The sequence below is a fragment of the Bos indicus x Bos taurus genome, chromosome 1, assembly GCF_003369695.1.
Source record: "Bos indicus x Bos taurus breed Angus x Brahman F1 hybrid chromosome 1, Bos_hybrid_MaternalHap_v2.0, whole genome shotgun sequence".
NCBI classification, from domain to species: Eukaryota; Metazoa; Chordata; class Mammalia; order Artiodactyla; family Bovidae; genus Bos; species Bos indicus x Bos taurus.
In genome coordinates, this window is record NC_040076.1 from 20490557 (window position 1) to 20507691 (window position 17135).

The 17135-nt window shown below is 34.2% G+C and overlaps 1 long non-coding RNA gene across 3 annotated transcripts in view; it reads right to left on the reverse strand.

Annotated features, from left to right (window-relative positions):
* LOC113895402 overlaps positions 1–17135 on the reverse strand; it is a 675663-nt gene that overhangs the window by 322681 nt on the left and 335847 nt on the right. For 2 of the 3 annotated variants that reach the window (XR_003511837.1, XR_003511834.1), the window contains one exon: positions 1783–1979. The exons of the other annotated variant lie outside the window; for it this stretch is intronic. This is a non-coding gene — a long non-coding RNA (uncharacterized LOC113895402). The remainder of the gene's footprint in view (positions 1–1782; positions 1980–17135) is intronic. 3 annotated transcript variants of the gene reach the window in all.

The window sequence follows — 17135 nt, forward strand, 5'->3', positions numbered from 1 at the left end:
GATTTCTTGCAATAGCCTCTCTTTCCTTGAACCACAACCCACAAACTATCATGCAAACCAGAAACCTTAGTGCATTTGCTTTTGTTTTGTTTTCCTTTAGAAAATTGAGAGGTAGATTTTCCACAGAAGAAATAGCTGGCACTTGACCTTTGGCAGCAAGTATGATCTGCTGTTTCATCAAAGAAACTCTGATGTTGAATTACCTTAGCAGCACGTGAATTATTTCAAGAAACTACAACATGACTGCTTTAAGATAATGTGTTCACTGCTTATAATAGTGTAGGAAGTATTATATACTAAAAGAGTAACACTTCAGTAGTTCATTTTTTTAATCCTATACGTTTTCCTTACCATGCAAGCATAGAAATAAATGTTTCTTATCACACTGAAAGAAAAAAAACAAATTCATACCTTTAGCCATGAACCTAGCTCAAAACATAACATCAGCATGAAGGAATACATCACAAAATTACCTTCTGATTTCTCAACTGAGAGCACAAAATTGTTGCTATCATGGTCACCAACACTTAATTGCTTTTGTAATGCTACAAGGTAATTTTCCTTCAAAGTAGGTATTTGAAATGACTAGTTACATACAAGCCATATGGTGCTCATTTATAGTAACAAACATAACCTCTGAAAAATAAATTTAATGAAAGTTGTTTTATACTTTGCCCTTTGGAACCTTCTTTACTTTCTTTTTTCCTTAATTTTAACAATACACTTAAAAATTGCTTCAAGTACAAACTGCGTGGAATATCTAGAGTTAATTGTCCATCACTGGAAGAAAGACAAATATGAACTTTTCTAATATTCAGTTATGGTACATTGTTATAGGAACATTTTATCTATCTATATTATGGCTACATTTTTGTAACTTATAGTAGACTGATCCTTAATAATACAGAATAAGCTGCATTTTATATTTGTCAACTTTTTATCCAAATAGCTTTAGCTGCCAATGCAGCATATCACAAAAGTCAACTTTAACAACTTAACATTTCACAGAAAAGGGAAAAAAAAAGTCTATACGTTCATCGATGTATCAAGCAATGAATAAAATATAAATACGTGAATTAGAACTACTGTCAGAGGCTCATAATTTTGGCATAGATCTGAATTCACTATAAGCATCTTTCAAAAGGCAGAGGAAACTCCACACTTCCTTAGCTTTCATTTCCACAGCAAGGAAGTTTCTCACCAGATCTCCTACCCTTCCTCATGAGATCTAACCGTGGAAATGAACATAAACAGGGGATGATCCAGGGCAGGAAATCAAAGAGAATCAGGAGAGATTCACAAGAGCATATATTCTATCTTATAGTCCAGCAAAACATGGAAATATTTTTAAACGCTATCCATCATAAAGTTATATTAACAATAGGCTTCATGATCCTGCCATGGAATGGGAGGTATTATCTTGACCCTTGACCTCTGCTCACATAAAAGCCTGAGAAATGAAAATCATGTTTATCGTGGCTCTTCATTTTATACAAATTTACTGTCTTTTCTTAAACTGGTTTAAGAAAAAAAAATTCTATTCTGAAATAGCCCAAGTCTGGTTCTTAATAGTCATGTGACTTTTTTTTTTCTGCCAGCCATGTGCTCCGTATCATTTTACTCTGAAATAACTATGCGGATTTCAGCTCAACCTGCCTTTGCTTATAATGCATGACATACCCCGTGAGGGAGCCTGAGAACAGGCTCCCTTGAAAAGCAAGGTTCTCATAGTTGGCCTGTAACCATGGAAGCAGATGCCGTTTTCTTCTTACCCCTGCTTACCTCTTTGCAGCCTCGAGCTGCTCCCTATTGTTAAAAGGGGTACGCCTTGATTTTTCTTCATCATGACCGAACTTGCCTCTTCTTCAAAGGGCATGATGCTGCAGGTCATTGGTCTAGACTGTTTGCACGGTCCAGAGAACAGCCTTGATGTAACCCTTGCTCCGTCTGAGCCACACCACCAGCCGTGCATCTGTAGACTGTAGGGGGACATTGGAGATCTGTATTTGAAAAGAAGTCTGTCTGATTTTGCCATTGTGCCTTTTCACTCATCGATCGAATGAATATCGAACCTTCTGTCGTTGCATGTGTGAAATAGATAGCTTAGCAAGCACTTTTGTGCCCAACCTGTGCAGTGGGCCAAAAAAGGTTTTCCTTTTAGTCTCAAGAATTTTTTTCTTCAGACTATGAATTTCGTGTTAGCTTAAATTGTGTGTTTTTATTTCATCCAGCTGTTAGGATGACTGAATTACTTCATCAGCAGTGACTTTCTTTTGAAGGAATATTTTTTGTCAACTATATTTTGGTTTTTGGTTTTTGTCTTTTGTAGCTTTTTATGATCTAGTTTAACTCATTTGTAACTAGAAGTGGTATAATTGTATCCTGTTAAACCAGAAAGTTGAGGTTTCTTAAGAAGATGGTTAGATGATGTCTATCATTTAACAGATTTAATTTCAGAAAGGTGAACTTGAACTGCCTCAAGGTAATTTCAGTGATTTGTAAGAGTAAGTAAGTCAAATAATCATATTGATTTTGAGTTAAACAAAATGTTTGATAAACTATGTGAAGGGAAAATTTTTTCTTTGTTTTTCCCCTTTTAAAAAATTGTGAAAGTGTTAGTCTGGAATATTGAAATATACTTACAGGCACATAAATGTATTACTCTCATTTGTTATGTTAAATAATACCATATATTTATAATTTGTATCTTATGTCATGATTTAATTAGAAAGTATGCAATATGAAAATATATTGTTGACATTTAATTTTTAATACTATTATAATTCATTGCTTTTCATCAATAACGTATGTTAACAATAACCGATGACCATAATTCCACCTGCTCATTCTAAAACATTATTTTACTGATTCTTTTAAAAAAATCAGAATCAAAATGCTTGATATGTTTTTTTTCAATATATTGCTTAGTAAGCATTGTCTATGTGTATCAATTTTTGTTTTAAGAAACCACTATCCCATACTTCAAGGCATACCTATTTTCTCTAATTGCCACAGGCAAAGGGGAGGTCCATGACAGACTAAAGAAGGTTATTGTGACAGATGAAACATAATTCACAATGAATACTCTTTTCATCCAACCTTAAGTAGCAGAGGATTATTTCCAAGCTGAATTTGGTGGCAGAATGTATGAGCTGATTTTATTAACATATAAGGACAGGCTAAAGGCAGAAAACCTACTTCTCTTCAGCTGGATGGAGGTTATTTCGTGTGTATCTTTTTAGGAGTCTTATTTCGTTCACCTCAAACAGAAGAAATGCTGGACAGAAGAGAGTCTGAAGAATCGGAGGGAGTAGGTGGGGAGGGTAGGAAATAGGAAACTTGAAGCAATAAAAGTTGGAATTTTCTATGCCAGATACTGAAAAATGAGTTAAATATATTTCTACATTCTTTGGCATGCATATGAGATAGTCAAACGTGTTTTCAACAAACATATGAGCTGCAAAAGTAGGTATATTTTATTTCATAAGCTTTAATTTCCTTAGATGATTATTTTTGTATTTTTCATATTCTTAATTTCAAATGGTTTATTAGATTTCCAATGCTGTCAGGCTTTAAATTAGGGCTTAACACTAAATATCAATTAAATAAGTATGTGTTTGTTTGGATATTTTATTTGCTTTCAGTTAATTGTTTTGTTTTTAATGACGGTTTTATATGATCTTTATAAAACTTTAATATTCAAGTATAAATCATTTTTACTTTCTTTTTTTTACTAATGAGGAGAGATTTTAAATTGACTAAAAGACAAACAAACAAAAAAAACTGTACCTGATACAATATCTGTGAATCACAAGAAAATTCCAGACTACTGAATTCATTCCATCTTTTTTGTTTTAAACAGAATTTTATTTACAGCAACCATTTGAAATTATTTATTTTTGAAATATTTTTTTTTGTTTTTGTTTTATTTTCAAATACTTTCTAGGAGTTGTAAAGTAGTTTTCTGTATATAAAAGGAAAAGGAAGTAGTTGTTCTGTGTGCTAGCATATCTACTATTACAAGTTACAATAAAGTGCTATTTCTCTGCTATGTTCTTGCCAATCATACTTTGTTGTTCTAAGGAATGAAAGAAAAATCTAAATTGAGTTCTTTTTCAATATAACAGATACATTCCACATTTCAAATATTGTAATGAATAATTCAGAGGCACTGAAATCATGTAGGTATTCACTAGAAGGCATAAAAACTATAATCTACAGCTACCGCTTTTATATTTTTTTCCTTAAAGTACTATAATATGATTCTTCACAATGTATCAAGTATACAACTTGAATTAAATAAAGCAACTTCAATTATTTAAGTTGGTTTTGTAGTTAAAAATTTAAGAAAATATGCAATAAGATTCTTTCACTTTAAAATTTGTTAACATCATTACCAAATACTTACTGCTGCATTAAATATTGGTTTCTATTAACTGGATTTTCATTTCTCCTTAGGTTGTGATTGAATTGTTACTTTTAAAAAAGCAGTAATTTAAAAATAAAAGAAAGTGACTATTGTATAATTTCAGAAAATATAAGAAATTATATAATCCTCATTGATCTGTTGATTAAAATTGAAATCTCATATATCCCCTATGAAAATAATACTGAAATGAATCACATATCTAAGAGATATTTTCAGAATATTTTATATGCTTTTGTTAATACAAATAGAAGGTAATCTTTAAACAAAATAAGAATTCCAAAGGATAATTATATGTATACATTTATTATTTCCATATCATCTACAGAGATTTCCTACTTGTAGTTTTCAAATCCTTCCTAATAACTACTCTGTAGAAACATGTGAAGGCATACACCTTTTGCGTTTGCTAAAATTTTCTTCTGCTGCTGTTATTTCATAAATATGGCTTTATATAATTCATTTGAAATATATGTGTAATTAGTTGAAAGTATGAAGGAGATGAATGGGAACTAAAGTGATGTTTTTAATTAAACAGAAGGGAAAGAAGAACACTTTAAGAATGATGAAGTTGATACAGGAATTATTGAAATGTTGTGTTCCGTAGTATAATGTTTTTAAAGAAGTTTAATTTTATTCATGATTGAACTTAGAGTCAAATAGTAAGGTATGTTGAATGATCACATTTTAAAGTAAAATTCATTTGCACTCATTGAGTATTATAAAATAATATGAGAAAAAAATTATATTCATTCGAGAATGAGATTGTCCTTTTGTTATCACATGATAGTTCTTTAAAAAATGGCATTTGCAACCTGAAAGTGATATCATTAAATACATTTTTAATTAACCTGTATATTCAACAGAGTACTGCACAAAAATAATTAAAATAGTGGGAAGTGTATTTGATTTTCATGTACAATCTCTGCAGAGTCAACCTCTTACTCAAAATGTATTTCCTGTGTTTTAGGCCAGAACATTTTTCATATCGCTGTCTTCTTCCTCCCCCTCCCTAAAACACATTTTGCTATAAACTTCTGAACCAATCACTAGGAAAGACACAAACAGCAGTAGCAGTTCAGGAAGCAGCCCTGTGAATGTAAAAAAAAAAAATCACAGACTTTGATTTTATAAGACAAGTTGGATAGGAGTCAAAACTGCCACATGCAGTGTGAAAAAATGCCACCCTGGTGTGAACAAAAGGTTTAAAATGGAGTCAAGAAGCGTGCAAGCCTGATGTCTAAGCTTTTCCTGTGAATTGTCTGCCACAACCTGCAGGGTATCAAGTGGGCTAGGAAAAACAGAGAGAGCTCTTGGAAGCTACAACTGAGAAACATCGGCAGTCAAATGTGTTAGTTGTTTTTTTTTTTTTTAATTTTGTTTTGTTTTGTCTCATCTAAGCATCATTACACTAAACTGTTTTACCCAAAACATAAAACAAATCCAAAAAAAGCCACATAATTTGTGAAGAAACTGTTGCTTAGAAATGAATTGTTACTTTTTTCCTCTTTTTTTTGCATTCCTTCATTTATAGCAAAGTGAAGTTCCTAACTGTACTTCATATTTTCAATTCTATGTTTTGTGGGCCTGAGTTTTATTTATGGAGGGTGAGTAGGGGAAAAGTCTCATAAAATCCTGACTACCAGAGTAAAAATTATAGCACACATGTTTGCTTATTCTCTAAATTATCAAGGAAAGAATGAGGGGAAGAGACTAAGAGTTCACTATTGGAAACAAGCATTTCATATCTTAATAAATAATACAGTGATAATTCTGAATGAATATTCAGCAGGAATAGTCCTTCAGAAAACATACTATTACGATGGATTACTAAAATATACTAATATTACACCTTACTTAATATATTAGAATATAAAAATTTACTCCACAGCCAAAAATGTTGATTAACAAAAAATAGTTAAATCCAAGGTTAAACTATTATCATACACTCAAATAGCCAAAAGAAGTAAATCAATTTTAAGCACAATTAAAAACTATACCACTATGTTATAACCCACACTTCAATAATCTTGGTATGTTTATAAAGGCAAATATGAGTGCTAATTACACTATAAATTATGAATAGCATTTAAAGAAAGGAACATATCGTAGGTGATTGTGATGTAATCAATACAACACATCTAAATGCAAAAAGAAACATCTTTGATGGGCATTGAAAAGATTCTCAAACTTTGAAGCCAGGTTTATTACATTTGCATCTTATCTCATTAAGGATTGGGTCCAAAGCCAGCAAATCCCATCGGTTATGAATGCAGGTCAAGACAGGAACATTTTTCTATTTACTCTTTGCAACACTGGATAGAAATCAATCTGTTACTTTCATTACAACCACACAATCAATTCCATTTAAAGTATAATACAACAGCCAAGTCCAAGGACAATATGGATCCTTGAAAAAAGCTCATACCATCTGCAGGCTGTATTTGATATAGCTCCTGGTGAATTGTTTTCTTTCTAATTAGTGTACATGGTCATTTAAAGCAAACATGCTTAAACTGATATTGCAACATAGGATCCAAGAAAAATTAATAGTATAGTCTTTGTCAAAGTTGCATTAAAATATCATTCTTTTTAAACAATGAAAAACCTTACAAGAGCGATACTCTCTCACTGACTCCAATGTGAGCAAAAATTATTATATAGCCACTTTAATATTCCCCCAAAATTATGCACAATAAAAATTCTACCTTGAAATTCGTATATGAGATCCTTATTACAATTGGTTCCTCTCATACCTCAAAAAAAGATTTAATTCTTATAAACTTTATCATATCCTCAAAATTATCAAAATATTTGCTTTTAGGCGTTCTCTTGCATAAAGCATAGTTCAGTAAACAAAAGAAATATGTCCATTGTGCAATCCATTTACACATAGTAGAACCATCATGTCAATCATTTTTAAATATCAAAACTAAAATAATCTTTACTTTCATAAATTATTTGAAAGCACAAGAGAAGCACCTGTTCAGCAACATTAATGTTAGTTGAATAAATTATCTTTCCTTTATTTTATAAATGAGGATAGTTTCCTTTTACACATTGATTTCAAGCATTGCAATTTACATATCTCCCAATTTCCTCAAATATAGAATAAATGAAAGCCTTCAAGAAGGGCACTATTTACAATTGTCTCAGATATAATTTTTAAAATATATTTGTTATTCAAATATATTCTGTACATTCCATATAAAAGGGATAACTCAAATTTAAATCAAATAATTTGGTTTTTTTTAATCAAAACACTATGTCATTTATGCAAATCACATGACCCTGAAATTCTGGACTTTGGGAAAGCTTTCTCCACTTAAAAAAATACAGCTCAAATTTTGTTTGAATATAGCTCAAATTTGTTTCAATAATTTTCTTTCTGCAAAATATTATGAGGACATGCTCCTCTGTCAGTAGTCGGTGATGATTTTATTGTCACTACTGTTAATAAAATTCCCTTTCTAATGATAGAAAGTAGTTCCTGGCCCTGGGCTTTCCTCAAACACAGTCTGTAAATAAAATCTGAGATATGAAGATACTCTTGTATGTTTTAAGGGGTCCTACACATTTCTGTCCAAGGGGTCACAAAGAGTCATATATGACTGAGCAACTGAACAAAAACAGCAACAACAGTAAAATATTTCTGACCAGAAAGGGAGATCATTTGTGCTATATTTCTTTCATAAACAAGTTTAGGCCAATGAACCCAAGGTTATAGTCTCTAGACAGACTGCCGCTACCTAGGAAACATTCTTCTTCAACACAGAACTCAATTTCTAATCATCATAATAGCCTTGAGTGCGGTTACTGTTGAGTTGTGCTTTCTTGTGCTTTATGGCCTTCGCAACTGAAAGCGTCTAATTCTATTCCTGTTCTTTCTTATCTGCTTGCTAGACTACCTTTTTCAGACTGAGCAGGAACCACAGCCAAAGATGATTTGCAAAATTCATGCTCTGGGCCCACATGAACTTGGAGCAAATTCAAAACAAGAAGGGAAAAGTTAGGTAGACTAAGGCTTTCTGATAGCAATTCAGAAGAAAGACGTCAGAAGGGACTAGGGCACACAGATTCATTTTAGAGTGAAGGTTAGCCTGAGCCATTCATAATACAATGTCTTAAAAACTAGAAAAGACATTTCAAGTAAATGGGCTAAAACACAAAAAGAAGAAAAGAATTACTTTATGTTTAAATGCAGGTAAGTCATATGAGCACTATTGATGATATGTGTAAAATACATAACCAACGAGAAACTACTGTATAGCACGGAGAACTCCAGGTGGTGCTCTCTGGTGACCTAAACGGGAAGGAAATCCAAAAAAGAGGGGATATATGTATACATATAGCTAATTCCCAGGTGATGCTAGTGGTAAAGAATCCACCTGCCAATGCAGAAGACACAAGGAACACGGGTTAGATCCCTAGGTCGAGAAGATCTCCTGGAGGAGGAAACGGCAACCCACTCCAGTATTCTTGTCTGGAAAATTCTATGGCCAGAGGAGCCCGGTTGTCTAAAGTCCATGGGGCCATGAATGAGCAACTGAACACATACAAACATACACACACACACACACAGTCGATTCACCTTGCTGTACAGTAGAAAATAACACAACACTGGAAAGCAACTATACTCCCATCATTTAAAAATAAATTAAAAAAATGCATGCAAACAAATTAAAAACACCTGTGGGTTGATCTGCCTATGCTTATTAGCTTTGATTTTAATTCACATGTTATTTTTAAATGTTCCTAAGGAATCACACAGGGAGTTCCTAAAAACTATGTCTTTTAAACTCACATCCCTAAAATAGTATTTAAAATTTTAAGTTTCATATTCAATTCAAGTTTAATATTTTAAGTTTCATATTCAATTCACAAATGGGTTCATCTTTCACTTTCTATCCAAGTTTGTCTGAAATGCAGGGTTTCCTAAAGGAAGATCAGAATCACTAACTATATTTTCTTAGTTTCTTTATTTTTCTTCAACATTTGAAAAACAAATAGGGCTAAAATGTGTAATTTAATTTTTCCTTTTTTACATTATAAATTGGCCATGGAAGTTCAGCTTTTGTATGTCCAATGATACTTTCTTTATTGAAGAGATTTTATAGAAATCTAAGTAATATCAAAATGAATCTGCCACATTTGGCAAAACTAATACAATTATGTAAAGTTTAAAAATAAAAAAAATTAAAAAAAAAGAAAAAAGAAATCTAAGTAATATAATTTACTGTTACTTTTTCACTGCCTGAATCACAATTTGAAAAAAAAAATTATGAACTAAAACTGATAAATTTATCATATTATAGAAAAATATAATATTTCTTAAGTGGGCAGTGAAAATTTTATATGCTTTCATTGTTGATCTGGACTCTAGATGCAATGCAGTCTATTAGCTGTACTGTTCTCTAATCAAAGCAAATATGTATCATTCTGACTTTAGCAGAAAATGTCTCAGCCAATAAGATTTCTCAGAGTAAAGTCTCAAGTTCTAATCTGTTTCTAGGTGCCCAGTGCCCTGGCTCACACTTCTCAAATTCTACCTAGTTTGAAAAATAAAATTGAGATATTTGGAGTATTATAGTCTTTGCTATCAAAAGCCACAATACCTCAATTGTATGTATTTGACAATGAATCACTGTTTTTAAAATGAAAAAAAACCTGACATTTCCACCTATATTTTACTTTTAAAAGCTGATAAAAAAATTTTTGAACATGACAGTATTTGTATAAAGTGTTATTTCTTCCATCCAGACCAAAACAATGAAAATGAAATATTAATCGCTCACTCATGTCCTACTGTTTGTGATCCCATGGACTGGGGCTCACCAGGCTCCTCTGTCCATGGGATTTTCCAGGCAAAAATACTGGAGTGGGCTGCCATGCCCTCCTCCAGAGGATCTTCTCAACCCAGGGATCGAACCTGGGTCTCCTGAATTGCAGGCAGACGTTTTACTGTCTGAGCCACCAGGGAAGCTCCTGACCAAAAAATGTTATATATAATTTAAAAGATTAATATGATAAGCCTTGCAAACTTGCAATAAACTGGCAACTGTTCTTTGGGGTTGTTGATCTTTTAATAGAGGTCTGTTGTCAAAACAATCATTTCTGAGATAATTTATAAAGTGAAATAGATACTGACAATATTTTATATCAAGCCTTAAATCCACTAATTCAGCCAACTAACATGTTTTAATTGCCTTTGTGCCTTCCCAGGTTTTGAGGACATTGTCCATTCAAAAAATACTTGTTGCATATCTATTCAGCAATGTTCTGGATGCTAAATACGTAATTACAAATTTCTAAAAAGTGATTATGTGCTATGATGTAGAATAAGGAGACTGAAAAGGAGAAGAGAGTTCAGGATTTCCCAGACAAGAATACTGGAATGGGTTTCTACTTCCTACCCCAGGTACTCTTCCCAACCCAGGGATCAAACCCCATCTCCTGTGTCTCATGCCTTGGCAGGCAGATTCTTTAGCACTGAGCCACCTGGGAAGCCCTTCTACATAGAGAAGGTAGTTGGGAAAGGTCAAGAGGAAAGGTCTTCAGAGGCAAAGGGTGAAATGAGATTTAAAAAATGAGAATGACCAAGCCATGGAAAGAACAGCATTTGGTTTCCCCACTAGAATGTGAGGGACCCAAGGCAGGAAGACACCCAGCATATCGGAAGCAATATATGGAGATCGGGGCTGCTAGAAACAGCCAGAGGTCAGAGGAGGACAGACTCCAGCTGGGATGCAGGAGCAGGAACTCACCACTCAAGGACGTTATAAAAGGCCTGTGGGGAGGAGTGTGGATCTTATTCCCAGGGTAGCGGGAGCCTCCTGACATAGAATCTCTCAGGAATGAGATGATAGATACGAAAACTTTTTAACATCTGTAAATTCTGGGACCATCAAGTATGACTTAATATATTAAGCAGTGGTTGTTAACAATATAAAAACATAATCCTGTATCATCTGGGGAATAATTCAGGCTTCCTAAATCTTCTTCACTGAAAAACTGCACACTTGGGATATTAGTTTATGGTTTTTGTTCCCTGGAGCTAATTAAACAAGTATCTGCCTAAAAGTAAATGCTTATGTGGGTTGCTTCAGCTCTCAGGTGAGGTACTTGCTCCTAGAAGCCAAAATAGGTAACATTTTCTACCAAGAATGGCTGCATCCTATACATCCTTTGACTAGTCACATGGTAAAATAATTTACCAATGAGATTATTTTATATTTAACTGTATCAGCTATTTAAATATTCAGTTGAAAAGTTTAAGGGCATCACAACACATTGAAAAGATTTAATCATGTATTTAAGTTTATTAACAACTGATGAATAAACACATATTACTTTTGATATTACAAATAAGTATGACACTATTTTCTACTGATCAATAACCAAGAATTTTGAATTAAAATATCATTTCAGTTTTAAGAATTTTTAACTTGTAGATCTATTGGATGAAGATAAAATATGTTCATTAAAACCAAGAGGAGCTCCAAAGATTAGAGAAGCAGTTGGAATCAATATTAGTAAACTATGGCCAAAATCACAACTTTGAAATTAATAAAACACTACTATAAAGCTAAATTACAAGGTGTTTCTACCTACTGAGATACTTAACCACAAGTTTTATTGTGCTTTTTCCACCCCTTAAAGACAAATGATTACAGGATTATAAATTCTAGATATTAAAATACATGATTAATAGTAACATGCTTTAAAATTACCATGGAAGTGCTGTAGTTGACATCTTTAATTGGAGCTTCCCTTTAGTGAATTTCTCACCAAACAAGTATCTTTCACCTCTTAAAAGAATAATAACTAGATTCATCCCTTCCTGGAGATTTATATTTAACCATGTAAAAAGTGAAACAAAGGCCACGAGGAACACTTAACACACTTAATTGTAGACTTTTTCACTTAATGTCGAGTGCAGTTTTATAAATTCAATCAGTATTTTGGTTTCCATTAAAAACTTTTTTTTATAAGAGTCATCTATACTTCTCTTTACATACTAAAATGCCTTTTAAATGACCAGTTTGACAAATTAAAAACCAGAGAGTTAGACTTGTCACTTTATAGAAGATCTTATCTATTTTATATAACTATCAGTGCACTCTGTTAAAAGATTTTTACTGGGGTAACTACATATGAGATAGTAGATTACAAAGCGAGTTGTGAGACAGACCTCCTTATAGAATATCAAAGTAGGTTACTCGGTGCACATAGAAAAGGCTTGGAGTTGTGAGAGGGTTTTCTGAAGATTTCTTTCAGGAGCATTGTGTCTACTCCTCCAATCAACTTTAGTGATGGAGTTTCCGTAGGAACACTTGGAGAGTTGAAGTTGGGAGACAGAGCTCAATTGTCTTTGACTCCTGCCTGGACAATATAAATGCCACACGTGGATGATCTAGTTGCTTTAGTGTCAGATTAAAGGAGAGCTTCCTATAATGTTGACATGTGCTTGACTTTCCAGAGTTTATTCTTGCAAAAAATGCATGAGAATGACCCATGGAACAATGAAGAACAGCTGCCTAGATAAGCACCTGGAAGGATGTTGGAAGCCCTGAGAGAGTTTGTGTGGAAAAGATCCCCCCAAAATGCAAGCTGATATTGGCACAGCTAAGAGAGAAAAATATATTAGTCCATGCACAGGAAGTGCAATTGAATGGCCACAGTGGAGACCTCTATGTGCAACTAAAAGCACCCTAAGAGCTTAAGACAACCACCCATCTTAGAGAGTAGGAAGTCACTTTAAGACAATAGCAGTCAAATGAGAACTTTCTGATACTTGCTTTTTTCCTGACTGCAACTTTGTTACTGTCTTTTATTTATTATTTTTTAATTTAATTTTATTTTTAAACTTTACAATATTGTATTAGTTTTGCCAAATATCGAAATGAATCCGCCACTGTCTTTTAGAAACTGCCTTTAGAAAGATGCTGAAGGAGCAATGTAAGCCCTAGGTGGGGAAGAAGAGAAGGTTCTCCCTTTTGCTTCCTGGGCCATGGACATCTTACTTACAGCAGATCTCTTCTGGGCAAAAGGAGGGATGAGTTTAGATGGATAGGCAGCAGACAATTGATGCAATGCCTTTAGGACATTAAAAAAAATACTTAATCTACTAGAGCAGTTATAGATTCACAGCAAACTTGAGTGGAGGGTACAGAGGTTTCTCAATATGTCTGCCCCCACATTCATACTTCCCTCATTATCAACCTCACTCACCAGAGTGGTACACTTTTTACAACTGATGGACCTACATTGACAGATTATTATACTGGAAGTTCGTTAAGATTCACTCTTTGTGTTGAGCATTCTGTGGCTTCGTACAAACATATAACAATATTTATCCACCACTGAAATTATATGATATATGATATATATATCATATATAGTATATGTGTGATACTGTGCTGTGCTTAGTCGCTTAGCCATGTCCAAATCTCTGTGACCCCATGGACTGTAGCCCACCAAGCTTCTCTGTCCATGGGGATTCTCCAGGCAAGAATACTGGAGTGGGTTGTCATTCCCTTCTCCAGGGGATCTTCCCAATCCAGAGTTCGATCCCAGTCTCCCACACTGCAGGCAGATTCTTTATGGACTGAGCCACCAGAGAAGGCCTGACACTGTGTGATACTACAATATGTAACATAAAGGTGGTTCAGTAGTAAAGAATCCACCTGCCAATGCAAGAGATGTGGGTTTGATCCTTGAGTTGAGAAAATCCCCTGGAGAAGAAAATGCCAACCCACTCCAGTATTCTTGCCTGTGAAATATTATGGACAGAGGACACTGCTGGGTTACATTCCATGGGGTCACAAAAGAATTGGACACGGCTTAGTGACTAAAAAACAACAACATATTATTATATATACCATAATATCAAAATACAGAAGTTTTACTACTACAAAATCCTCTGTGCTCCATCTGTTTACACCTAGCCTCTGGCAACCTTTTTTTTTTTTTTCCTGTTTCTTTATCTTAATATTCTCCAGAACACCATGAAGTGGAAATCATACAGCATATAACCTTTGTAGATTCGCTTCTTTCACTTAGTAATATACATTTAAGGTTCCTCCATATCTTTTCATGACTTGATAGCTCGTTTCATTTTAGCATTGAATAGTATTCCATTTCTGGATGTGTTTTAGGTCTTTCAATCTGTGTGCAATGGAAAGACTTTGAAAATCTTAAGGAAAGAGTGACATAATGAGATTTATGATTTAAAAATACAAATCCAGCTTGATTATGGAGAAGAGGTTAGAGAGGGATAAGGATAAATTCCAAGAACAGTCGGGGTGCTATTGCAATAGTTCTGGTATGAGAGGACAGAGCCACATTCTGGGGTGGTAGCAGTTGAGATGAACAGAATGAGATGGTTTAAAGACACATTTATGAGGCAGAAGTAATAGCACTCATTGATGAATCAGACTTAGGGAATTATAAAAAGAGAAGCACAGGGTGACTTCTGGGTTTTGGGCTTGAGCAATTGGGTGGGTGAGGGTATTTAACAAGGGTGGGTGCTGAAATAAGGCTGGAAGTATTTCTACTGGAGAAGGTTGATTCCAGGCCAAAAAGTCAGCCCCTCATAAAATTCTACTAGAGGAATATAAAAGTCCTCACCAAACATAAATCTCATTTCCTTCACCCTGCAAATTGCTGGCCACTCCTCCTAGGCTCCAGAGATATGAATAATGCCCTTACTAATGTTGCATAATTTCCATAAGTCCTTAATTGCCCACTGATGTGTTTCCACTATCTAAACCATCTCCTTGATGGTGTTCTCTGTCACTCCTAAACTTGACATTTTATATCCAACAGCACCTGCAGTTTTCTTTTTCTTTTTTTAACTTTATTTTTATTTTTAAACTTCTGTTATTTGCAAACATTTATGTCAGTGAAAGGGGTTTCCCTGGTGGCTCAGTGGTAAAGAACCTGCCTCCAAACGCAGGAGACACAGGTTCAATCCCTAGGTCGAAAAGATCCCCTGGAGAAGAAAATGGCAACCCACCCAGTATTACTTGCCTGGGAAATCCCACAGACAGAGGAGCCTGGCGGGTTGCAGAGTGTTAAAAATACCTTAGCGACTCAATACCAACAATAGCAACATGTCAGCTACAGTAGGTCAAAACTGTTTGCTAGAACCTGAAATAAATAGCGTAACTGGTGTCCATATTAGAGTGTTAGGATCATTTATAGTAGGTTATGTTCATAACTATTGGCTAACAGTGTATAGTTCATCACATTGGCTTTCAATGTTAAAAGTTTAAAATAGCATTCAGAGCATATAAATAATATGTTATAATATTCTTATTTCTAAATATATTTTACTTTTTTATGAAAATTATTGAGAGACTAATAGCATTAAAACTAATCATCAATACAAATGTTTGTTTCTTGCTTTTGATAATTGAACTCAAGATATATAAGATATTAATGTTAGAGGAAGCAGGGTCAAGGACATATGGAAAATCTATGTACTATTCTGTAACATTTATGTAGGTGTGTGTGTTAGTCTCTCAGTTGTGTCTGCCTCTGCAACCCGATGGACTATAGCCCACCAGGCTCCTCTGTCCATGGAATTCTCCAGGCAAGAATACTGAAATAGAGAGCCATTCCCTTCTCCAGAGGATATTCCCAATCTGGGGATCAAACCCAGGTCTCCCACATCGCAGGCAAATTCTTTACTGTCTGAGCCACCAGGGAAACCATTATGTAGGTTTAAACTTTCCTTAAAAAGTTAAATTGCTTTATTTAAAGTGGATAACCAACAAGAACTTACTATATAGGACAGAGAACTCTGCTCAATGTTATGTGGAGCACATGTGGGAGGAGAGTTTGGGGGAGAATGGACACATGTACATGGATGGCTAAGTCCCTTCTCTATTTACCTGAAACTATCACAACATTGTTAATTGGCTACACCCCAATACAAAATAAAAACTGCTAGAAAAGCAAATCATCATTGCCAGGGGAGAGTTAAAGGGTAATATGTATACAGAATATCTGAAAAAGACAGATTTAAACACCAGCATTAAAGGGCTTTAATGCAGTATTATGTCTTTACACATTCTTGATTAAATACATGCGTTCACTTACATTTGCAAATCAAATCTGTTTAAATCATCTGAAATAAAATAAAACAGGAATATGTGAATAAATAGATGACTGTATGTCTTGACGCTTAATGCATAAACAGAAATGAATATTGTCTTAGAGAACTGTAAAGGAGCTAAGAACCCATCATAAATCTAAAGGCAAACTTGCTCAACAGTATAGATCTTCTTGCCCATGTTCTTAAGAAGAAATATATTTTATAAATTCCCTGAGTTCAAGGATGTCTTTTGGCTTTACTCAATCTGTTCCTTCTCCATTTTTCTTTCGTCTGAACAGTTCCTATAGCATGCCACGCCTTGATCTTCCTTATCTTTGTGAAGTCGTTATTGCTTCTCTAAGATCTTAACCAAGAATCTTCTTTTAAAACTTCCCTAGTGGTCCTGTGGTTAAGGATCCATCTGCCAATACAGGGGACCCTGGTTTGATCCCTGTTCCAGCAAGATCCCACATGTTGTGGGGCATCTAAGCCCATGCACCACAACTATTGAGCCCACACTCTGTAACTAGGGAAGGCACAGCAAAGAAGACCCAGAATGGTTAAAAATTGATTAATTTTTAAAAACTAATTTTCTTCTAAATACCATCC